The sequence below is a fragment of the Sinohyriopsis cumingii genome, chromosome 5, assembly GCF_028554795.1.
Source record: "Sinohyriopsis cumingii isolate HCF-2022 chromosome 5, ASM2855479v2, whole genome shotgun sequence".
NCBI lineage: Eukaryota > Metazoa > Mollusca > Bivalvia > Unionida > Unionidae > Sinohyriopsis > Sinohyriopsis cumingii.
This window is the reverse complement of record NC_142965.1, coordinates 100,102,110-100,128,399: the sequence shown is the minus strand read 5'-3', so window position 1 is coordinate 100,128,399 and position 26,290 is coordinate 100,102,110. Positions and strand designations below refer to the sequence as shown.

The following is a 26,290-nucleotide window of genomic DNA, read 5'->3' as shown; positions in this document are numbered from 1 at the left end:
TTACATATATTCATTACATGTTGGTGTAATGAGAGGGAACTGTCAAGAGTGACACCTTGGTTTCATACAGACTGTGTGAATTTAATGTTGGTATTGCTGATGCTTATTTTTTGAGATAAAGGATGTGGATGAGAAAGTCTTTGCATGATAATCAGACTGGCTTTAGTTTTATCATCATTTGTTTGTTGCTTGTTACTATGTGTCATCCATGATTTTACATCAGAAATGCACCTCTTTATGCTTTGGATGGTTTCCACAACTTCAGTCGGGCAGCAAGATATGTACATTTGAGTGTCATTAGCATAATTTTGGTGAGACACTGGATGTCGATCTATGACACTTGAGAGCGACTGAGTGTACAGACTGAAGAGAATGGGGCCAGAAAAAGAGCTTTGTTTACCACCAACAATGTAAACTAACATCCAAAACATAAAAATTAAATGGTGAGTTTTGTTCTTGCATATATGCGCTGCACACCACTGGACCTAAGTGTTCTTTTGATTTTATTTGTTAAATTTAGTCAGTCGCCGTGACAGTCGACAACCTTCTAACGGATTAATTCCTTTTCATGACAGAAATAGATGACCAAACTTAATTAGTTTTTGTACAGACTAGTTTTTGCACACAAATTTACCCCAAGATGACCACAACTTTTGAAATGTTTTGTCTAAACTGTTACTGAATGTTCAAAATACATAAATTTACGAGATTTCAGCATTAATATGGTCTGAAATATATCATTGAAGCCAACGGATGTTATTCAATTAAAATTTTTCAAGGTTGGATTGCAGCGAGTACAAAAATAAAATGAGAGAGGACAAGTGAGTACCTCGATGTAATATTCCGTTCAGAAATTTCTCATGGATTCCGTATGGAATACTTATGGAATCCATATGGAAGAGATATGGATTGAAAAACTTATGGAATCAGACAATTTATTCCATATCAGTTCCATAAGTACTTCACAGCAAGTGAAAATTCCATATGGAATAAAGTTGCAACTTTAATCCATAAGCACTTTTTTCCACATGGAAATCAGGCTCATGTATTATAGCATCATGGAAAACACTCTCTGAAGAATTAATAACCTAAACCATCTGATTCAAATAGAAATATTGGTGGGAGTTAGAGTACATGTATATGTCAATGTAGCTGATGTGGAAGGATGAATATATACTCATATAAATTTGAAGAAACACATGTATGTCAGTTTTCTTTAATTTATTTCCACAGATGTTTAAAAACAGACAAAGACGTAACCAAAAAAGTAGAGAAAATGTAAACATGATCAGAAAATTAATATCTGGTAGTACAAGCATAGATGAACCTTTGACTTAAAATATTTGGTGCAAGGTGGATTTTGGGCTTGATCTGATGTTTATTCTGAAAAGTAATTTTGTTGGCTTCCTATTAAAATATGCTCTACAAAAATCATACCCTAGTGAAAATGTGACTTAAATTTCAGCAAAATCAATGAACATTTCTTGACATTCACTCAAATGTCCTTTTTCACTAAAATTATGGTATTTTAGGAGATTTTACCAAAATTTCTGAAATTATCAGTGAAATTTTGGGATTGAAATTCCACTGACTCTGCCAACATTTCTGAAAATATCAGTGGGAATTTGTGATTGAAATTTAACTGAGAGTTTGTGAAAAATTCTAAAAATATAGTGATATTTTGTGATTGTAATATCAATGATATTTTAGTAAAAAAATATCAATAAGATATAATACAATTTATTTTGTTTCTTGTGCAATTTGAATGATTTTCAGCAGCATTTATATTCCCTGTTTCTGATAGCTGTATTGTATTTATTTTGGGCACAATAACTTCTTTCCACATCTTTCTGTATTATATTTCTTAATCAAATTTTGCTATTGTTGTTGTTGTATTTTTAATACTTAAACTGGATTTAACTGCCCTCAAACAAGTTTTCTTGTTTTCTGTTTTAAATCAAAATTTCGCTTTTCGCCTGACCTGAATCTGATTTTCCTCGATACGGACCCCTTTTTAATATCGTCTCCGAACCTTTTTTTTTAAATAATGCTCTATCCGGTCCTAATCCGCAACAAACTTTCTAATAAGTATTTGTTCCGTTTATTATTTAAAGGATGATCGTTGTAAAGAGCTTTTTGATTGGTTAAAATTGTGTACTTGCCCAATGAATCGTTGCGTAACGGAAACTGAGGGAAACTGGCGATTCGAGCTGGATACGAGTTTGAATAACCATTTGAAAAATGTGCGGTAACGTGAATAGCTTGAATGCAAAAGTTGATGGGAACGTAATTGGTCAGTCTGTATGAAAACAGAACGCCAGTCTGGGTTCAAAAACTGGTCTAGTCAAAGGTATATTATGTTAACTAATCATCTACCATGACATGTAAAATGTCGATTGTCACGGTTATCGACTAGAGGAAAAAAGACAATTCAGTCCAGTGAATTGTTGGGAATATAATCAAGAACAATATCATTTAATGTATTTAAAATTATGCCCATTATACTCCATGTATGACAAATAAATTCCAAACTTCACCAGTAGTAATTAATATAAATATCACCAAGAACAATTTAACGGAACAAAAGACAGTAAAAATAAAATGTAAACAAATAGAATCAGAAGTAGACCTTTAAACAATTAAGGATAACAAATGCAGCATTTTGTTTCAGTTATTTATTATTGTCCTTAACAGGTACGAATGCCTATCACATTCATGAATATTGTCTGGACCCGCCTTGAAAAAATAATGGACCGTCACATTTAAAATTCAACTAAAAATAGTGTAATAAGTTCAAATATTAATATTTAATTTTGAACCGTTTCAAGCGTAAATAATTTGGAATAAAATGGTGATTCGAATGTCAGGTGTAATATAAATCCTTGCTTGTTTGATAACCAATACGTTTCGTAAATTGGCTCTTTTCAACATGTTTGAACTAAATATGTTGAGTTAACACGTGTGGAAATTTTTTCCAGTCAACCACCTTGAGATATATCATATGACTGGTGCTTATGTTGTGAAGGTAACAAAAGAAACAAAAACAAACAGCGTCTATCAGACGATTTGACAAAAGCTTTGCAACCGGAAATACTTCGTGATCATCAATTACACACCGCGATGTACATATGTTCCGTTGTTAAATCAGTATTTCATATCAATATATGAGTAAAATCAATCATTATCATTGTCTGAGTGAAAATCACACACACACACACACACACACACATTATGTATACACACACACACACCACCGTCTGACTTTTCTGCGCATCTAAGGTTTCTGTCACCAATATTGGCGCAAAATGCATACCGACTAAGACCGATTGACAAAATTAAAATACTGCAATGCTTACCATTTGAAAATCAGCAGTTGTGACCAAATTTCTGCTAATTTTGGACGCACAGAATACTACCCCCGCGTTTTCATGACTCGTGATACATTGGCCTATTTTGCGTATGGCTTTGAAACGATGTAACGTTAATGCATTGGACTATGGAAATGAAACATTACCACGGGGTCTTTCTGTCAGCATTTCAGCGTAGCAACTATGTCAGGTTTATAGCTGGTTTTACAAATTTATCCACTAAATGGCAATATATATTGAGCAAACTAAAATGATCTAGTTAAACCTAAAATAGCAAAAATTCAACACTCTATAAAAAGAATGTATTATTATGATGAGAAGCAACAATGAATATGATGTAATAGGTTTAAAACATCTCGTTTATGGAAAATAATTTATTTTAAAGAATTTAGAAACAGACTATAAACCTGGGAATTTCATGACAAGTGGTAAGTTGAATAGCAGACGATAAAGTTGGTGTCAGGTAACTTCTTGGAAATTAAAAGCTTGGATTAAGATGCAGTATTGATAGAAGGTAAAGAGTTATATCTTTTAAATAGTGTATTTTTATGTATGTTTCTAAAAGAGAAATATTAATTAGGTGTTTCGATGTTACAAGTTCAAGACGGTCATAGAGTGAGTCTTTATATTGACATTTATAAATCACATTTTCAAATATATTTATAATAGAAATGTGCAATATTTTTGTACACCGTATGAATATCACTTTCCTTAATTAAAGAACGGTCATGATACTTTCGACCAAAACAATACGTGAACCAATGTTTATATAAATGACGTGTCGTTGCGCATAATAACCCAAAGAGCAGAATAGACCACACGGATATGTATGTATGTATGTATGTATGTATGTATGTATGTATGTATGTATGAGGGATGTCCCGTTTGCTCAGCCCCAGTTAGTAAGTTATTATTACAAGCCATGGTTTGATGTCTAAACATTGCCTCAGATATTCCACTCAGAAGTGTCTCCTGAAAAAACATCACAATTGTCATGGTATGGTTGTATATTACATACATGAATTGACTATATGACATATGAATTGAATCAGCTTGTCACGTTTGCTCAGCCCCAGTTCGTACGTCGTGTATAAAATAAGGTATTATTACAGGCCATGTTTGATGTCTAAACATTGCCGCAGGCTAAAGTTAATCTCTTGAGTCGGCACAGGCGTTAGATCAAGCGTCTTCCCACCTAAGTGTTACAGCTTTGTCCAAAAATCAGATGAACCGAGAGGGAACGGGGCATGTTCCAAATCCATCTTCACGTGGACAGACAGCGAGAAGAACATTGTCCGCTGCGTTTGATTGGATCGGGTCACTGCGACATCCAATCGGAATTGAGATAGTTGGTGTATTAACAATTGTGATCCGAATTATAACTTGTAACTAGCAAGCAAAATTTAGTCTCACCTAGAAAAATTGGCGAGCAATATAGGGTTACTACGAGGAAGCCACTAGTAATTTGGTGGTGTTTTGATACTCCTTCTTGACAAGTAAGTTCAGTTTTATCATCGACAATGGCACGTACAAATCAAACCGCTTGATAGAAAATGCCCTGGAAAACTATTTCTAAAGAGAAACGAAGATGAATCAAGAACATTATACGCAAGTATAAAACCATACAATTGAAATAATTTACAAATATGAAGAAAACAGGACAGTGTTAATCCAAACAGAACCAAACTCAGCATTCGAGCAGCACGAGAAATCCAACAAGATGGCGAGGTACAGAGAAATAAATGAACTTGAGAAATATTTTGATACAGAAAGAATTGATGCAGCAGAGGGAGCTATTTTTGAAATGTTCTTGTGAAAAGGGGACCTAGGAAATCGACACAACAAGAATACTAGCAGACAAAAAAAGAAAAAAGAAAAAAAAAGTATCAGTGGGAACAATGATTGCAAGTTTAAGTATGAGACAAAAGACTTCACAAACCTAACGGGTAGTTTGAACATGATTGGATAGAATGGTTTCATTTTGAGACCCAAAGGGACAGATCCAATCATGTAAATTAGATATGTAAATTGCAGGTGTGACAATAATAATGAGCCAAACACATTCCTGAGAAAGATAAAAAGAGAACAGGAGAGCTACATATTATCGACACACCAATGGGAATCCCACTTAAAGCAATGGTGAAAACATTTCAGCAAAAATTACAAATTGAAGTCGTAAGGACGAGAATGGATACAATCCCGGGATACGATATAAAAAAATGGAATTAGAATACTAGAAGTGGAAAATGAGAAATTATACACAATCAAAAAGGTCTTCTCTTTACATGGATTCCTTATTAAAACTTGGTATAAAGGATGTATTTTCCACAGAAAATATCACAAATGCGGAAAAACGGGACACACGCCAAAGAGATGCAGTGAACAACAAGAAGAAACAAAACAACAGCTACGAGTACAACAGTTACACCACAGAAGTGAGATTACGATCTTCCCCAAACAGACAAAAGCACAATTAGCACAGCAAGAGAAATAGAAAAAGTGAAAGAGAAACAGGATAAACAACAATCCCCAGAAAAAGAAAAGGAGTTACAAAAAGGCAGACAACAACCATTCAACAACAGACGTCTAAAAAACAGCATCATCAACAACAACAACAGAAGCAACAACCAATCAATAAACATAAACAACAAAAACAAGAACCGAATGAATGTTATGTATATCTGATTTAATTACATCTAGTTTAATTGTTTGTAAGTTTTACAATTTTTTGTTGTTGTAAATTTCATTATACATCAAAATAATGTAGTTCTGTTTGTTAGGAACTTAATACTTTTTCTTAGAAAATAGTTTGACCTTGACTGTTCGTTTTAGTAAACACCAGATGTTGACCTAGATCCTGACCTTAATTCAAAATTAGTAGCAACCACGTAAATAAGTTATATTTTAATTTTAAAATGATTGGTTGTTGTCGAGGTCACGATGGGACTATGTGATTTAAGATGTAAACAATTGTTTTATTTTATTTCTTAGAGTAAAATGATTGGTTTTCGTCAGGATGATGTCAAGCGAACGTGATGTAATTGCGATCACGTAACAACCTTTTTTCGATTTCGCAACTTGGGGATTTTAGAAACTGCGTTTTGGAATACGATATAACCTTTGTTTTGGAGATATAATCTCAGTTGCGCTATTATATTGGACAGTGACTTTTGTGCCGTTTGGGGGTATTTCAAGTTATTTGGATTCAAAAGGATTAATTCTTTTTTCTGGAAAATAAGTGTAATCATATGAGTCTCTTGAACAAAGACAGCTCTTATAAAAATTATTCAGATTTCCTAAAACGGAGTGATATTTTTTGTTTCTACAAGGAACTGTAGAGTTCAGATCAACAGGTTACAGCATTCGTCATCGTCTTCCATCTTGGATTCTTCGTCGGGACTCGAATTTGAAATCATTAGAACATTTTATTAGTAGGACTTCTAAAATTTTATTCGTGGATAATTGTTGGATTATTTTTGGATTTGATTCTTAAAACCCGTATGTTTTTTTTTTTTTCTTCATTTTTACAGAATTTTTCCAGCGAAATAATTTATTGAATTTTAAAAAGCTTGTTGTTTTCACTCTTTCTTGTGTTACTGTTTATCCGAGCCTAAAGATGTAACATAAGATGAGAAACATAAACACAGAATAAACAGACAAACCAACAACAAAAGCAAATGGAAGCGAGAGAACAACAACAAACATAACAACAGTAACAACAACAAAAGAAGAAAGGAGCACCGCAGGATGAAATAGAAGAACAGAAGAAAAAAGAAAACCCCAAAAAACAATAACGAATGAACAGAAAAGGGAACAAGAAAGCAAAACCATCTAAAAGCCAATAATCAGAAACAGAACAATTCAAAACTACCCCGGAGGAGAGTGAAAGGAAATGAAAAAGATTTACAAGATATCGTACGATGAGGAACTTGACCTTGAAGAAAAATGATATAACTGAGATGTCAAGTCTAACTGAATTGGAAAATGAATTAAAAGAAAAAGATCCAAAAGGACAACAACAAAAGATACAACATGAGAAACAGTACAGGCACAAACAACAAATACAAGTTTAAGAAAACAAACACACAAGCAAAATATACAGTAAGAGAAAGCGCATTGGCACAAAAAGGACAAGCTAGGAAGAAATACTTAATTAAGTAAAATAAACATTACAAAACATGTAACGAATAGTATTCACGTTGAACAAATACACCAAGCCTACGGGTACAATTACAATTAGGAAGGTGGACGAAACTCCATGGTATGAAAAGATGAAAAGAAGGACCCACCCCCACCCCCACAAAAAAGGGGATAATTTTCGGTAAAAGTTAGAGAGGTGATTCTAAGGAAAGACAAAGCTTCGTAAAGGAAGCTTTTTGGAGGACAGAATTTCGAGTTCAGTTAAGTCTCGAGTCTCTAAGAGGGGAGATGGAAGGGAGACTAGCAGAGCAGTCGGAGTCGACACGTCTAGTCGGGGAGGAGCAGGAGAAATAGTCGAGGAGTAAAAAAGGATAAGGAAGAGGAGGACTTTGGAGAAAGTCTGGAGGAAGGGGAGAAGGAATTGGAGGAATAGAAGAGAAGCATGAACAGATGAGTAGAATACAACGACAGTTGGAAAGCTATCTCACTCTACTAATCAAGTGATGTAATAGGCTATCACAGGGTCTAGCGGAAGGAGAGTGCTTGGAAAATTCTAATCATTTGATTATTGAATTGTCATTAAATTGTTATTCGTTGAATTTTACATTTTTGTATATTCAATCATTTAACCCTCGACATGGCTGACTCGGGGCTCGTTGCTTTACATCTATCTTTTACTAATGTAACTTCCAACCAAAATCGAGCCTGGGTGGAACTTTCGTAATAATTAAAATAGAATATTGGGAGAACCACACCCTACTAAAATGGCGTCATATTAAACCCCGTCACGCCACTCTATATATATATATATATATATATATATATATATATATATATATATATATATATATATATATCGTACAGATTACCCTAAATTAGTTGATTTTTGTCTTTACCTACTTCAAAGTTCTGGGTCCGGTTCACTAGTCGCTGCACTAGCCCAATGCCCGCAGGGAGAAAGCAATTGTCCTTAAACTTGCCTTGTCCGGAAGCTGTCCAATGGCTTCCTGACCAACAAGCAGACTATAAGGCGAATTATGTTACACCGTGTTCTGCCCAACCAGTGGAGCTATTCATTGTTTGTTTAATAAGACATACAAAAATATCCTTTACAAATACTATCCTCAGTTACATAGCCTATTTTGGATGTTGAACTTTTGAACTATGTGTCGTTTCGTATAACCTGTACGGTTCAGTTCATGATGAAGGTGGCTCGAAGGATGTTGTTTAATTTTGCAACCAAGATCGGTGATTTACTTTTGTCTTAAAATGCAATTGATCCTTCGGGAACGTTTCGATTGTCACTGTGATTCACTATATTTTAAAGGTACAATACAAAAATATTAACTTAGGTAAGGTGGTGTTATAAATCACAAGGAAATCACCATTTATCGTACCCGACATTATCTACGTAAATATCTATGTATGATTAATACATTCCTAACCTCACCTACAATGACTGATACAATTATAACTAAGAACACTTGAAATTGTGAAAGTCAGTTTAAATTGTACGTAAAATATCAGAAACTAAACATTACTATACATTAAACAATTACACGGAACACAGTGCAATATTTTGTTTTTATTGGCAATGGGAAAATTCAAACAGTTATTATTGCCACTGCAGCTCATTTCACAGATTAGGGATTTACGGTCATCTATTTGTCGCATGAAAACAACACTACTGTTGTCTGGACGGAATCAGTTCGTAATGGCATCCAGTAATTGAGAAAATAATCAACCATCACAATCAAATTTAAACTTATAATAGTTCAAATTTTTCGAATATTAACAACATGCGAGTCTTTCCATCTTTCCCAACCACACGACTTCGCACGTTGGAAAAAGAAACATTGACGCTAACTTCAAATGTAACATAACTCCTTTTAGCTGTATTGGCACACCCAAATCCTAAATAGTTGTTTGCGTCCTAAAGTGTAGTGATTTGCTTCTATTGCAGCTAAAGTTATTGCTGTAATCTAAGAACGTTTTCGAAGTTTGTTTTGGGTTCAAGACCGAGTTTATACAAAAATATGATTCAGATCGGTCATTTACTTCTACCATTTACTGTAAATCACCTATCGTAAGGTGTCCGTTGTAAAGGCCATTAACTAGGTCAAAAATATACTTAAATCCATTGATGTGCATTGCACATATGAGCAAAAAGATCTTTACTGAAAACACCTTATAGTACCTACATACTTATTAATGTATGACCAATAATTGGCAACATGCGCTTGCTTTTATTAATATAAATATCAACGTGAATACGTTGAGAAGGATGAAATCTATTATATAATAATACATAAACAGTTACATCCAAAAGCAGTGGAATACGTTAAACATGTTTACGAGGAAAATGAAATAACTTGATTCATTAGTGATGTGTTTATTCAAATCTTATTATTGCCATTAACACTCGTTGCACAGAGTACCCTGAGTTCCAGACACCTGTCACTCTCATGAATACGGTATTACTATTGTTTGAAACCAATTCACTCTTAAGGGTACACAACCTCAGAAAACTGAATCGACTTTCACAAATAAAACTGAATTCAGAATGGTTACATATGATCATGTATTGAGAGCTATTGTAAAATCGTTTCAAGATAACAATGTTTCGTTCCTGTTGATGGGAATGGCAAGTGTAACGTAAATCCTTGCTAGCTTTCATGACTTTAAAAAGTTCTGTATATTGTCCCCGGTCTAAGTTTAAACTACACATTCCAATTTAGACGCATGTGGTCGAATTGCACGCTCATTGACCCTCAACTTAATCATATGACAGGCGCTCTTGTGGTAGCAACATCAGATGTTTTAAAGACAGAATGACTGAATATAGGCTCAATAAAAGAAAACAAGGGTGTTGTATAAGCGTTTTTAATAAACTCGAATAACCTAATTTATATGGTATGCGCAGTACCTCAGCGACAAATGTAGTAAACAACTATAGGAGTACCGGGTTCGATTTCCATGCAAGATCGAGCCTGCTGCTTCTTTGTATAGGACATTTTGTTCCTATTGTAAACCAGACAAACTACTACCTAAATCCTAGATGCACAGTACGCTGTTACTGTCTTCTAATGACGAAATTCTCAATATTACTGGGCTTCTCTGATGTGCACTAATTACTTTCTAATTACTTTTAAAGTTCATATTTCAGCTAAAGCAAAGTCAAATACATGAGTATGTTCTTAGGAGTACTAATTTTGGAGGTACTCCCTGGCCTACAACAGCGACATTTATTTTATATTCTGAAGTTACACTTTGGAAAAACAAGCTCAAGAAAATCAGTTGTTCAATGATATATATCGCCCCTGTATATTGTTGTAATCTCATAAGTTCTCACATTTAAAAAATACTTCGACACCTCAGGCAAATTACCTACAATAGCGCGGTCTTCAAAAAGTATATTTTGGAGAAAATTTCTGGAACAATGAACTGTATACAAATACACATTAAGTTCTCCTATTTCATTCTGTCATGAAATGGAATTGATCCTTTGGGAACTTATCGATGGCCACGGTGACTGACTGTAGTTTACAATATAAAAACATTTAGGTCAAGATATGTGTAGTGCACATATACAAAATTCACCATTTACTGTGTACGACCTAATTATTGATGAATGACTAATGCATTAGTAACCTCACTTTAGTCACAATTACATCTGTCATAAAGAACACTTTTGAAACCAAGATCGATAAAAACAATATCTAAAATATCACAATCAAAAGCAGTATTTTAAACTATTATAGTAGATAGCACGCTATATTTATTTTCAGTGGCAGTGTAGGATGCCAGTAGTATATTATTGTCATTTACAGTTCATTCCACGGTATGAATGATTTTACGGACACCTCGGACACTCATAATTACGGTCGTGCTATTGTCTGCATCCAACCCATTCATATTGGTAATCAGTCACGGAAAAAATAATCTATCGTCGTAATCCAAATGAAATACAAAATGTTTTAATGTCCCTGTGTTAACACTTTGGAGCCCTTCCTTCCCATATTTACACAAGATGAGGCACTTGATATAAAACTCATAATGCGAATATCCAAAATAAATGAAACCCTTGGTGCTGTCTGACACTCAAATCACAAATATTTCTTGAAGTATTTATTTCATCTGAGGCACATTCGAGTACTTGGGTAAGTCATAATCAGCATACGTTCTTCGGAGTAATGATTTTGGAGACACTAATATCCACCTCTTGGACAAACGAAAATGAAAAAATCTAATAATAATCTCTTATTAAGTGATATATTTCATCTCACATTTAATCTGTAATCTCATAAATTTTCATTAGAACCAGGGAATTAATACAAACTATCACAAATGTTTTTGTCTTTCGCGAAGTTTTTTTTGGTCTCAAGAACTTGTCTATGCAAAAGTATATCAAGTTAGGTCATTTACTTCTACCATGAACTGTAATTGACCCCACACTAAGTTATTGATTCTGAGCCCACTTGACTAAATGTAAAATGTACATTTGCCCAAAAATGTGTTGTGCATATATATAATAGATCATTGAATACATATGATGTTACCTCGATAACTATTTTCTCCCTGAAGAATACATTCCTTACTTGACCTACAATCATTAAGAACACCTTTGAAACAGAATGAGTATAACTTATATGTAAACAACTAAAACGATAGCAGCGGGATATGTTAGCGAATTTATGCTGGAAAAGTGCTATGATTTCTTTTATGAGCAACGTGGGAAGTGAAATGTTTATAATTGACATTATCAACGCTTTATTCAGTACAGTGAACAACAAATAACTGCCAGTCTCCTTATTGTGTATTTTGTCCTGTATTTGATTTGTTGACATGGGCGAACATTGTCGGCTTTTGCCATATCAGCTACCTTTATTTATATCATTTGGTTCATGCGTCTGTGTGGTTCTTTGACTGGAGAATTTGACTTACCATAGAGCATGGTCATCGTTGGCATGGATCCACAATACTGTACTAATGTAATGTTTTCATGCGTCATGAACTCTGGGATGTTGACTATCGTTTCAACGAGGGTTTTGGTAACAGTTGTTTGTCATGAGCCATCGAAAATAAAATATGCTAGTACGAAATTCCTGCCTCGGGAGCAAAACTAATCTTTGATGGAAAAAAGATGTTCTGAACTAATGAGGAGAAGAAATAAAATATTCAAACATGCCTTTTCCAAGGAAATTTGTAATTGAAAATAATCATCATTATGTCATCTATTTGAATGAAGCCTAAGTCACCAAAGCGAAATTCATACGTTGGGCAAAGACCTTACTTCCATATCATTTGCGGATGAAAGCCAGAGGAGTATCGGGAGATGATGAGGTAGATTTCCGAAACCGATTGCAATCTGCAGATCATTTTTACCATGTAATTCTGGTATTGTAAATACCAAGTTTCATCATGTTCTTCTTTTCTTCACATTCCGTGATTATCTAAACGTGTTTCCACTTTCTGAAAGAGGAAATATTGCACGGCATTGTCTGTGCTGAATGCCTATGAATGTGTGTGTGTATATATATATATATATATATATATATATATATATATATATATATATATATATTTCGCGTTCAGATTACCCTATATTGGTTTGGTGAAGCCGATTCACCTGTCGTTGCGCTAGCACAATGCTCGCAGGGACAAAGCCGAAGTCCTTAAATTTCCTGGGTCACAAGCAATCGACGTATTGATTGTTTGTTTAATAAGACATAAACAAATATCCTATACAAATACTATCATCATTTACGTAGCATATTTTGCATGTGGAACGTTGAACTGTGTCGTTTCGTATAACCTGTATGGTTCTGTTCATGACAAAGGAGGCTCGGAGGATGTTGTTTAATTTTGCAATCAAGATCGGTGATTTACTTTTGTCCTGAAATGGAATTGATCCTTCGGGAACGTGTCGATTGTCAATGTGATTCACTATGTTTAAAAGGTATAATAAAAAAGTATTAACTTAGGCAAGGTGGTGTTATAAATCACAAAGAAATCACCATTTATCGTACTCGACGTGATCTACAGAATTATCGATGTACGATTTATACATTCCTAACCTCACCTACAATGACTGATACACCTATCACTAAGAACACTTTTTACGTAAAATATGAGAATCTAAGCATAACTATATATCAAAAAATTACACGGAATACAGTGCAATATTTTGCTTTATTGGCAATGGGAGAATTCAAACAATTATTATTGCCACTGCAGCTCATTGCACAGATTAGTGATTTACTGTCATCTATTTGTCGCATGAGCACAACACTACTATTGTCTGGACCGAATCAGTTCGTAATGGCATCCATTAATTGAGGAAATAATCGACCGTCACAATCAAATTTAAACTTATAATGGTTCAAATTGTTCGAATATTAGTAACTTGCAAGTCTTTCCTTTCTCCCCTTCCACAGGACTTCGCACGTTGGAAAAAGAAACCTTGGAAGATTACATAACTCCTTTTTGCTGTATTGGCACCCCCGAATCCTGAATAGTTCTTTGCGTCCTAAAGTATAATGATTTGCTTCTATTGCAGCTAAAAATATTGATGTAATCTAAGAACGTTTTCAAAGTTTGTTTTGTGTTCAAAAACGAGTTTATACAAAAATATGATTCAGATCGGTCATTTACCTCTACCATTAACTATGGAATACGTTAAACATTTTTACTAGGAAAATGCAATAACTTGATTCAGTAGTGATGCGCGGAGTCAAACATTTATTATTGCCATTAACATTCGTTACACAGAGTACCGTAAGCTACGGACACCTGTCACTCTCATGAATACGTTATTACTATTGTTTGAAACCAATTCAATCTTAAGGGTCCACAACCTTAGAAAATTGAATCCACTTTCACAAATAAAACTGAATTCAAAATGGTTACATATGATCATATATTGAGAGTTATTGTAAAGCCGTTTCAAGATAACAATGTTTCGTTCCTGTTGATGCGAATGGGAAGTGTAACGTAAATCCTTGCTGGCTTTCATAACTTTAAAAATTTCCGTATATTGACCCCGGTCAAAGTTTGAACTTTATATTCCAAATTAGACGCATGTGGTCGAATTGCGCACTTGTTGACCTTAAACTAAATCATATGACAGGCGCTTTTGTGGTAGCAATAACGTATATTTTTAAGACAGAATGACTGAATATGGGTTCAGGAGAAGAAAACCAGGGTATTTGTTATGCGTTTTGAATACACTCCAATAACCCAACTTGTATGGCATGCGCAGTACCTCAGCGACAAATGTAGTAAACAACTATATGAGTATCGAGTTCGATGTACATGCAAGATCTAGCCTGCTGCTTTCTGTATATGACACATTGTTCCTATTGTAAACCAGACAAACAAAACTACTAATGCCTAAATACACAGTACGCTGTTACTGTCTTCCAATGCCTAAATTCTAAATATTGCTTTGCTTATCAGATGTGCCCTAATTGCTTTCTATTTGCTTTTAAGGTTCAAATTTCATCTAAAGTAAAATCAAATACATGAGTAAATTCTTTTCAATATACGTTATTAGGAGTTCTAATTTTGGAGCTACTCACTTGCCCACACTGTCTACAACTGTGTATATTCTAGACACTACGATTTCAAGAAACAATGATCAAACCCGTTTCTCGGTGAAATATATATCACCTGTGCATATTGTTGTAATATGACACGTTTACATCTCTCTAAAATAGATATATGCCTTAGCTCTGCAATCACAACTCCTATATTTGGTTAAGAATGGACAATCTGCCTTGATAACAGCTTTTGGTTGGCCCAATGATCTTCCGGAAAATCAGCAATTTATGTGTACGTCCAGGAGTGGACATCATCTTGTCCGAATTACCTAACGAGACATATCACTTTAATCAGGACGCCATCAATGATTGTTCTGAAAGAATGTCTGAAATAATAGGTGTAGTTGTTCAGGGTTAAATACTGTTTCGGATTTTACCAAATCTGGAATCTGGAACCAAATGATTTAAAATCAATTACTTCCAATGCACATGCTGTCTTCCATGTCATAATAATCGGTTGACACATTTTATTTTATCGTTCTGGGTCAGGAATGACACATTGTACATCTTCTAAGTGAAACATTGACAATACAACTGTACATTCCAGATCGACCTGATAATTAATATAATGACAGCTGTACGTTGACGATTTAAACCTGTGTGCGTCGTTAACGGGACAAAACCATTTTACTCCATATATTATGGAACTGGCGATGGCGAGATTGTTGGTGGATTGTTCACACTGACACGAAAAAGTACTTGCAGTATTGTCACCATGTTTGCACCAATCTCTAAACAATTTGCAATGAGGGTCGTTGATATTATCAAGCACATTGCTGTGGATCGGATGAAATAAGCTTGGATAGTATACCGGCTCATTCGCTTCGAGATTGATTATGACTATTAGAGACTCGATCAACTACAAATCGGTTATGCTAACATCAACCGAAACAATGCCGGCTGATGTGGGTTAAAATATGAACAAAGCTGCACAACATTGACTGTGAGATTTATGGGGAGTGGATTTTAGCGGATGACTTGAAAGGAGGAGAGTGTCTATAGCGGTTTTGATGTGCGTCACTGTATTACTCTTGCTGCTTGTTTCACCACCTCTGTTTCGGTGGTCGATGCTAAGAATCAATTGATCGCACAGAGGTTGTAGCTTGCTTTCTAAAATGTGTAAATGTTATGGGAGATAGAGACTATGACGCTGATGGAATCAAATAAGGCAAAGCCACTTTCTGACTCTGTTGTGATATATATGTACTCCAGTATCGGTAGGACAGAAAATGGCGTTTGTACTGTCCTTAAACAAAGTATGTTTCTAAACAAGAAGAGATACACAATTTGCTTAAGAATGCACTATTGCGGAAATGTTCTATTTAGAAAACTATTACGATGCAATTTTAAAGTTTAGAGAATGCATCACCATTGATGCGCCACAATGTTATTTGTGTTACAACTATTACCATGGCGGATGCCTTTCGAGTCAAATAGGGCTGATTTGTATTAAATATTCTTTAGCATGTGTGCAAGCCGGCATACATTAAATGTATTCAACCGAGTGCATTGGGTTGATCAAACTTTGGCATAGGGTGGCTGGGTGGTCTAAAGGGCTCGCCGTTATCGATTATTTCCGTCTCACCTCTGTCAGAGTGGGTTCCAAACTCGGGTTCAACCAATGTGTGTACGTGAGGAAACTTGTCAATAGTTTTCCATGGGCTGGTGGTTGTTACTGTCGGTTTGGTGGGTTCTACCAACACCAGTAAAGCCTATCTGGCGCTGAACAACGGCATTATACTCAAACCAGTTTTCAAACTTAGCTTCTCCTAACCCTAAGATTTAATCAATCGTCGTGATAGTCGACAGCATCCTGAAGGATCGACTACAGTTCGTACTAAAATAACAATTAAATTATTTCCTATTTCGCCCATATGTTACCTGTGTTACAACCGAAAAGTTGTGTCTGTTGTTATATTTACCTAGAATGAACCGATACAGCTGAAGGTTTGCAATCGAGCAAACATAAGGCCTCGAACTTATTCAGCTCAGATGAGTATTGGGATCGTTTTGCATGGTCACAAGGAGAACACGTCAAATTACATTGATGGAATTGTTCTTAGGAAACAACATGACTGTGTGTTTAAAACCAAAATAACCTTTTGAGCATCTCTGCAAAAACATGCATGAGACTGAGGGTAATAGGACAAGAAATCCTTAATGAATCTCTTGTGAGTTGTGATTGACGCTGTGTAAATCTAAAGATAAGATCAGGATTACGACACAATAACTCGTGTACATCATTTGAAGGGACACGGTTATTAGATATGAGTAACACTGAAAATCTATTTTTGCTTCGATCCGCTTAGACCTGTATGCGTATAATATTTCTTCAGTTGCTCATGTTGATTTCTTAATAACCTTGGTGCATTCAGCTATTTTACTAATTTGGCTTGATTCTTCTTCTGTTGCATTTAGCGCTACCACCTAGATAATATCGGCATGCCCCGCAAGTTTTATTTTTGCGCTTATGCAACGGTGCAAATGTTTGTTAAAAAAAATGTTGTGAGATTTGCTAGGGTAGTTTATCTTGACCGTTTAATGCTTCTTACGTTTTTGCTGCCTTCTATTTCATTATAACAAATTCCTGGTATTCGCGAACGATCTTACCGCGGCGTCTGTCATACTCTTGTTTAACATCACTGGTGGACATGTATCCGTGCGATATTTCTCCCCGTTGGAATCGGATTTTCCGGTAAGGTCATTGGTGAGAAAACTATACAGATCTGCAATAATCTGCAAAATTATGTCACGAAATATAACTTATAAATAGTCCGTGGCACACCAAATCCAACGAATGTTTGCACTAACATGTTCGCAAATGCCACAATATATCATCAACATCTTACATTTGGCACGGATCACTTTTGGCACCGTTGAATCACCTTGAACAAATCTGCGCAGGACTGACTTGGTGATCAAGCATCACAGTGTCGTACACTACAAGAGTTTTATAACTTGCATCCAAATCGTCAATGGCAGGTGCTTCATCGATGGCAATAAGAAATCGATGGTGGTGGCGTTACTACCCATTGATGCTTTGTCACTTAACACTTTTTAAAAATCTTTTAAAGCATAATTACACCGTTGATCACCAATGGCGCAATCATGTACAACCGATCCCACTTCACCCATCTTAAAATCATATTCGACAAGAGTAGAGTTTGGAAATATAACACCAAGAATGGATGGATTAAGTGTTGCTTGCGCAGAAAAGACAGTACCTGTAAAAGCGGACCTTTTCTGATCTATCCATCTGTTAAGGTTTGCTGCATTAATATATTACAAATTACGTTTGGTCGGAGGACATACCTTCATCTAACGCTTGCTTTTTCAACCTTCAGAAGCCCAGTGACACACCGTACATTGTGTTGATGCTGCGTGTTATCGATATGACCTTGTTTATAAACATTGAATGATGGTAATGACTTGAATACGATTAATCCTACACTCGGAGAACGAATCACAAGATGCATCATCAAAATTTTTATAAAGACTAATATTTATTTAGTAGGCAAGACCGCAGATGGACAAATTCCCTTATTAAAATTAAATTATATGAATACAAACAAGAATGATTACAAAAGCGAGACAATATGAAAAATATGCTACAGTCCACATGGAAATTAGAAAGGTAAAGGCGTTACGGAAAAGTTAACAAGCAAGGCAAATGTCAATCATGGATTTGCTAAAGGCTGGTTGGCCAAACAAGTATTGTGGCAAATCTACCAATCAGTGCCATGAAAAATGTCACCTAGTTGGTTTCATGTCCATTCGCTTAATGTAGTTCATCAGGCTCATGTACCATTTCTTATATATGATCGTGTACGCAAGTGCTTGTTAACCAATGTCGATGTTGCCAGTACATCCAAAGAAGCTAAACCGTTGGCGTCAAAAGATTTTGCAAGTATTGCAGGTGGAATCGAACGCACTCGGACCACTAACCTGACTTGGATTGTTACAAGTGGAATTTGATATGACAACATTTCTCGGATTGGGTGCGGTGCTGTTGTCAAAACGCAAGTATCAGTTCGTGTTGGAGATGTTAATATACTTAGTGACCAAGCAATTGTGGAAACATTTAACTGAACAGGTGCAGTAATTTTATTCTGTCATCAGTAGCGCAGGAATTGTTGATGAGTACCCTGAAGAAAGAAACTAACCCGTCCAATTCAAAGCGATTTCACACCCAAATAGCTAGCACTATCGAATGATCTCATGATTGGGTAACACGACTTTCATTAGCCAGAGCTGTACCAAGCAGCGAAGTAACATTAATGATTAGGTGGTGATTGGAAGTGGTGATGAACTAATTTTCTGTATCGGAAAACACCCTTGCGATGTTACTTTGATATAACTATTGTATCTGTGTGTGAGGATTCACATTGCGATCGAATGCATTTCACCCACATGTCGTTCCGGAAATTCTTTTGCATAACCGCGTGTCGAACACCATTGCTTTTCTTAATGTTCTTGGGTCAAATCACAATTGAATAGATTTTTGGAAGGTTTCCCATATAATCTTTAACTGGCTTTCCTGAACAACAATCTTTATGTTGCCGATAACCATTCTGTTAGTGTTACTAAACAACGGATGTTCATTCGGACAATAGCTACTATCGAATTCGTTTACTGAACTTGTTTCAGCCATGTTGTTTGTTCTGATGTGCATCAGCAGCTAATTAGTGTCGGTTTAACACATCGAGACATGATCACCACAGAAAGGTTCGATCTTGTCGTACTCGTCCCTGAACAACTGCTAAAAGTTCAGCACGGACGATGCATTATATAATATTTTTGTGAGCTTCATTGTCGATATTTTACTGTGAACGGCAAAACAACCAATCATCAACGATCATCCGAGATTCATATGCCGCGTCCGCAATGAGCCTTATAATCTTATCTTGTTAACTGTCAGCGATAACGTCGACACGATTCCGTTTCCGATCATTACGTTGATGTTCGTCAATTAATGTTTTCTGCTGCATACGATATCATCGTCATTTGCATTGTTATGTATATTTAATTGGTTTAGTTTGTTGGTTTTCCTTGATGATTAAGTGTTATGTATATCTGTATTTTGTAATTGACCTTAGTACAAAATCAAGTTAATTGTCTACCTAACGAGTGACATTTGTTTTGTAAACAACATAATCTAAAGCTAATATTTCACTATGACTATAATAAAATATTTTGATCATTTTTATTGGAGGTAAACATGTTTATTTGAATTTGAGTCTAGAGCATTAGTTTTTTTTCACTTCAAAATACCTCCACTTGTTGACAATTTTGAATATTAAAGAAAGGAATCTGAACTACATCTTGGCTCTATCACTGTATCTTAGCTTTTTATAATAATGTTGTTTGCTTCAATGTTATTCAAGCTTACATTAACATCCTAAGTGTAAATGGTATCTTTATGTAAAGTGTTTGATATGGTTGGTTTTATTTATTTAAATCATGTGCATATTTATTTAAATTATTCACTGCAATTACAAAGTGCTCATTATTACTTCTTGGACTAATATATTAATTATGTGTCATAGTGTACTCAGTCAAGGATATTTTGGATTAATTTATTGTGATATAACAAAAGACTGCTAACGTATTGCCACATTCTAGACCATCGACACACTAGCACATTTGAGACTACAGACACATAAGAAAATTTAATATTGGAATTTATTTGAAACACCACTGGAATTCGATTTGAATTTTGATAGATCTTTGAATATTCTTTGCGACGTAATTCACAATACTGTAAGGTCTTTGTAAAATTGTCAATTTGTAATCTAGGGAAATAAATTATTTGTTGACTTTTATAAATGGCGTGTCTTTGGTCTGTTTCCTGCTCTTTTCACTGGGACCGCATAGTCGTAACAACATTATTATCACTGTTAAAGATAATATCCATTTCGAAAGCAAAATTGTTTATAGTGATATCCTTATGGTAGATACTTCTGCAAATTATTAATGAACTCTGTCATATTGTCAATGTTAACCTAAATACACTCTAATGCTTTCCTATGCGGATTCAGATCATTATGCGGAGATTAAAAACAATTCTTTTCCTCTTTCCACTTTACTTCCATGTAAGTCATTTTATATGCTATTGAAATAAATGTAGAGCTAATTCGTCCAAAATTTCTCAGTGAATTACCACTCTTGACAAAATCTCGGTTTGCTGTTATGTATAAAGGTTTATTTAGACTGATTAGCCACTAATGTAGATGAGTGTAAATTGCACCATCGATTTATTAAAAAAATGGTAGATGTTGGGTTATTTACGGTAACATAATGTTGCCAAAGACAAAAAAAGAAATATTACTTTTTTAAGTGATTTCATCCACAAATTGTCATCCGGTGAAGTTTATAATGAAGCATCACTTGTTTCTATTAGGAACCCAGATGTGCTCCAAACAAAACATTTATTTTCTAAGGAAGAAAAGTTGTGGAAAGCTTCAAAGACGAATTATATAGATTTTACTGGGCAATGAGATTACGGTGTTTGCCCGTGGACGCTAAGTTGGAGTGATCCTTATGGTATCATCCCTACTTGATTTGAATTGTACCCATAATCTCAGTGGATAACTTTATTCTGGATGCAATGTATGTGTAATTTTGTATAATTTTTTGCGTGGATACTATCAGAAAATTATCATAGGATGTAGTGTGTGTGTGTGATGTGGACGTTTAACGATTCTTTAATCAATTTTCAGTCATATCGCTACGATATCTTCAGTGTGGCAGTTTATAGTATTGTCTAGCACTGGGGCATCATGCACAATCGTAACTTATTTAACAGAAACCTGTGCAAACAAAGATAACAGTATCATCTACATACAACTAAAAATAAAATAAGAACAAAATAATAATATTTGTATGTCATAGTTCCGGGCTTAATTCTAACATAGTATACGATTATGTAGCAGTCAATAGAACCGGCATTTGATTTGAGATTGAAGTGTTATTATTTCATGAAAATGCCTTGGTTGTTAAGAATGTGTCATGTTCAACAGGTGTGAATGGTTGTATCCTTGTGCTAAAACGTGTATGTCGAATATATGTTTAAATAATTAGATCTAAAACGAGTGGGAAATCCAATATCATATGACAACCAAGAGTTACACACACAAACTACTTTGTTATCGGTTCGACGTGTTCATTGATTGCAATATATTCCACGAAAAATGGATCAGTTAATGTGTCTGATGGAAAATCACCGTATGTCCCCGTGTTTGAAATTGTATAGTGTTACAAGCGATATTTGTGTGATTATAATGAAATGAAACCGTGAGTCATGTTCATATCATATTTCCACAACATTTGTTTACGTATAACTACTTACACCTGCGTAAATACATTTATGGGTGGTGTGATGAGGTTGGGTCAACTTTTTTCCTTACTCTGTTATGACAATGAACAGATCCCGGAAAGGCCAATTGAATTGCCCCGTAGTGGTCACATGGGTTTTACTGGCTAAGCTGTTGTCAGGGCTTTCACAGACCGGTACAGCCGTCCACATCATAGGGGCACTGCTCTTCATATGGGTTCATTGAAGAGCATTTCACTTCAGATGGGTTCATTGAACGTGTGACCCTCTTGCAAAACATTCTTCCAATGTGGTTGGGCGATATGTAAATACACCCTTTTCGCGACATGTGGTGCACAATTCGGCATTATCCGTATAACTGTAAACATGATATATGTTCCATTATGTTTACAGTGGTTTTACTTTTATTTTAATTTGCATGTATGGACTTAACGTTGTTGTACACGTTATCATATCACTTCCTACTGCCTTGTTCTGCTTTTCATTTCTTCGTCTAGGTCTCGTGGGTGCACAGACCGAGACAGCCATTCACATCATACGGGCACTGCTCTTCATGCTATTTATGCACCTTACCTCTGTCTTCTACTGATTTTAAAAAAATAATATGGTTACGCATATTTGGGCAGGTGGTCTAATGCGATATCATTTCCATATCACCAATTTCTCAGTTCTTCAGGCAGAGATTATTCAATGCATTATTAACAAAGATGGAAATTTCATTTCATACCAAATATACTATTCAGTAATTATTAACTATAAGGTATGGTTCGGTGCCATGAAACAAAATGGTAACTCGGTTTATCATGACAAATCGTAACATGACGTGATACGTACCGCGATATACAGCAATCCTATTAGGGAGAAACCATTTAATATCACGGACAAGGGGCCTGGTGCTTTTTTAAAACAATCTTCCTTTATCAATACCTTGAAAAACATTTTTCTCCAGTTGATAGCAAAATAACACATTAGTGAATCTATTCTGTTATTTGTCAAGCAACAGATTATCTTGAGGTGTAATTTTTTCAAATCGCAGCCCCTCTCCCCATCTGAAAATCAAATGTTCAGTACCTTATGGTACATGGGATTGCTATTTGTACGCTCAGTATTATAAAGGAGAAGTTGTAAGCTATCAACAGTGACTACAGTAGGATAATTACGCTTACGCTACAGCTGACACCCGATGAAAGACTGTTCCGAAAGTAGAGATATTGTTGATAAAAATAGGAAGTTTTCAAACTGAAACGTACAAGCAACTAGCCACATTATTGATACAATTAGCAGAGAAACCTTTATTGGGACGCCAAGATATTTTGTTAGAGTGATTATACAAACCTAAAATACGTTTACTAAATGAATGAGTTATTTAGAGAAGTTGGGAAAGTATGTAAAATTCAAAGAAAACGACGATCTTGCCATGCAGTATGAAAACATTATCGTCATGTATTCATTACTGACGGAAATTACCACTGAATCGGTACGATGAGAAAGTACCGTTTTAGTATCACCGGAAAATGTTAAGGCCTTAAACAGGTATACCGGTAATTATGGAACGCCATAGCTATTTTATGCTTCAACTTAGTTTAATGTAAAGTTCACCAGATATGATTTGGGGTCAACTGATACTACAAATGCTTCTCTAAGCGTTATGTCAGGTCAACTCAGCCTTATATGGGGTTGCTAAGCCATGATATTATATCAACGTAGTTTAATGTTGGGTTCACCAGATATGATTTGGGGTCAAATGATTCTACAGATCCTTCTTTAAGTGTTATATCAGGTCAACTCTGCCTTATATGGGGTTGCTAAGCCATCATGTTATATCAATTTAGACAGATGTAGGGTTCATCAGTCATGATTTGGGGTCAAATGATACTACAAATGCTTCTTTAAGTGTTATATAAAGAAAGCTCAGCCTTAAATGTAGTTGACAAGCCATGATATTATATCAATTTAGCCCAATGGAGAGTTCACCAGTCATATGATTTCAACTTGTCTTAATGTTGCATTCATCCGTCATCATTTTGGGGTCAAGCAATACTGTGAATGTTCCTTTAAGTGTTACACAAGGTCAGCTGGACTTTATCTAGAGTTGCCAAGTCATGATATGATTTCAACACAACTTAATGTAAGGTTCACCAGTAATGATTCCTTTTTATATTTTTGTTACATTATTAATGTATGTACTCCCGCTTGTTTAAGCTATGGTGTTTATTGTAGATGATGTGCTCATTTGTTGGTACGGTTTATTTTTGTTTGACATACTTAACATGCTGCTGCAAGCACTGCGTTGTGTTCTAAATTTTAAAAAATGGCAGCTAGATGCAACACAGATATGTTGGATGTTTTGAAAAAAGTTGGTCTGGATGAATTCGCTGTTAATTGTGACAAAAAGTATCTCCAGATATTGTCTGCTTTTTATCAGCACAAGAATTACATCAACTAGAACTTTCGAGGAAATAAGAAATGATCAAACTGCGAATGGAATGCATAACATATGGTGCAAACCGACCGCAAATGAGAATGATCAAATATGGACCCCCAGAATTTGTCATATCAAGATGTATTTTACAAAATCTAATTGATGATGGCTTTCTGATATCCGATATTGCCAAATTGTTATCTGTGTCAGAGAGTACAGTCTATCGTAGGATGCGACAATATGATATTACTAAGGTGGAGTTTTCAAATATGAATGATGATGAAATAGGTATTCATGTTGGAAAAGTCATAAAAGAATTTCCATTTTGTGGGGAAAACATTCTGAGACAAATACTGAAACTGAGAGGCATCTATGTATAAAGATGGAGACTAAGAGATATCATACATTGTATAGATGAAAAAGGTGTAGAAGAAAGGAAACATGGATGTCTTCAAAGACGTGTGTATAATGTAAAAGGACCAAATCACCTGTGGTATATTGACACTAACCACAAGCTTATTCGCTGGCATACGGTTATTGCTGGAGGGATTGATGGTTTTGGTCGTTTGATTGTGTATCTGCAATGCAAGGATAACAACAGAGCTAAAACAATCTTTCAGTGCTTCTTAACTGCTGTTGAAAATTTGGGTATTCCCCAAAGAGTTAGGTGTGATAAGGGTTTGGAAAATGTGTATGTTGCCAATTACATGATACAACAGAGAGACACTGGTCGTGGCAGTATGATAAGTGGAAAAAAGTGTACACAATCAGCGGATTGAAAGATTATGGAGGGATGGATACCTTAGGGTTCAGGTATTCTACTATAACCTCTTTTACTTTATGGAGGATGAAGGTATTCTGGATCCTTTAAATGACATGCATATTGCAGCTCTTCACAAAACATTTCTTCCAAACATAAATGAAAAATTAGATATCTGGAAAGAAGCATGGGCCAGACACAGAATGCGAACTGTCCATTCATCTCCTCGAACTCTATGGATTGCTGGTCAGCTGCACGTTCCTGTTGGGATTTCCATCTCAGATTTGGTCAATTATGGTGCTGAAGGAATTATGGACACTGTGCAGGGGACACTGTGGAGGATGTGCGTCCAGTTGTTAACTGTCCCGAATATAATCTAAGCAACCAATGTCGATAGCACTTAGAAACTGACATACATGCCGGTTAGGTTCCACACAAATTTGGGATCGATATTTACTTGAAGGCATTGGACATTATAAGAATTCATAGTAATGATGTATAATAATAAAAGATAATGCTCATTAGTGACTATATATATAATGCCATTAATGGTATGGGTGTTTCGTGTGACCTTGGTGATTTTCTTCAAAGACTTTAGGAATTTTCACAATTTGTCAAGCTCATTAAGGATATATTTCTACCTGCATTACTTAATTGAACATAAAC

The 26,290-nt window shown here is 35.2% G+C and overlaps 1 pseudogene; it reads left to right on the top strand.

Annotated features, from left to right (window-relative positions):
• Positions 1-16,253: 16,253 nt before the first annotated feature.
• On the top strand, positions 16,254-26,004 carry LOC149799872 (uncharacterized; annotated as a pseudogene).
• The last annotated feature ends 286 nt before the right edge of the window (positions 26,005-26,290 follow it).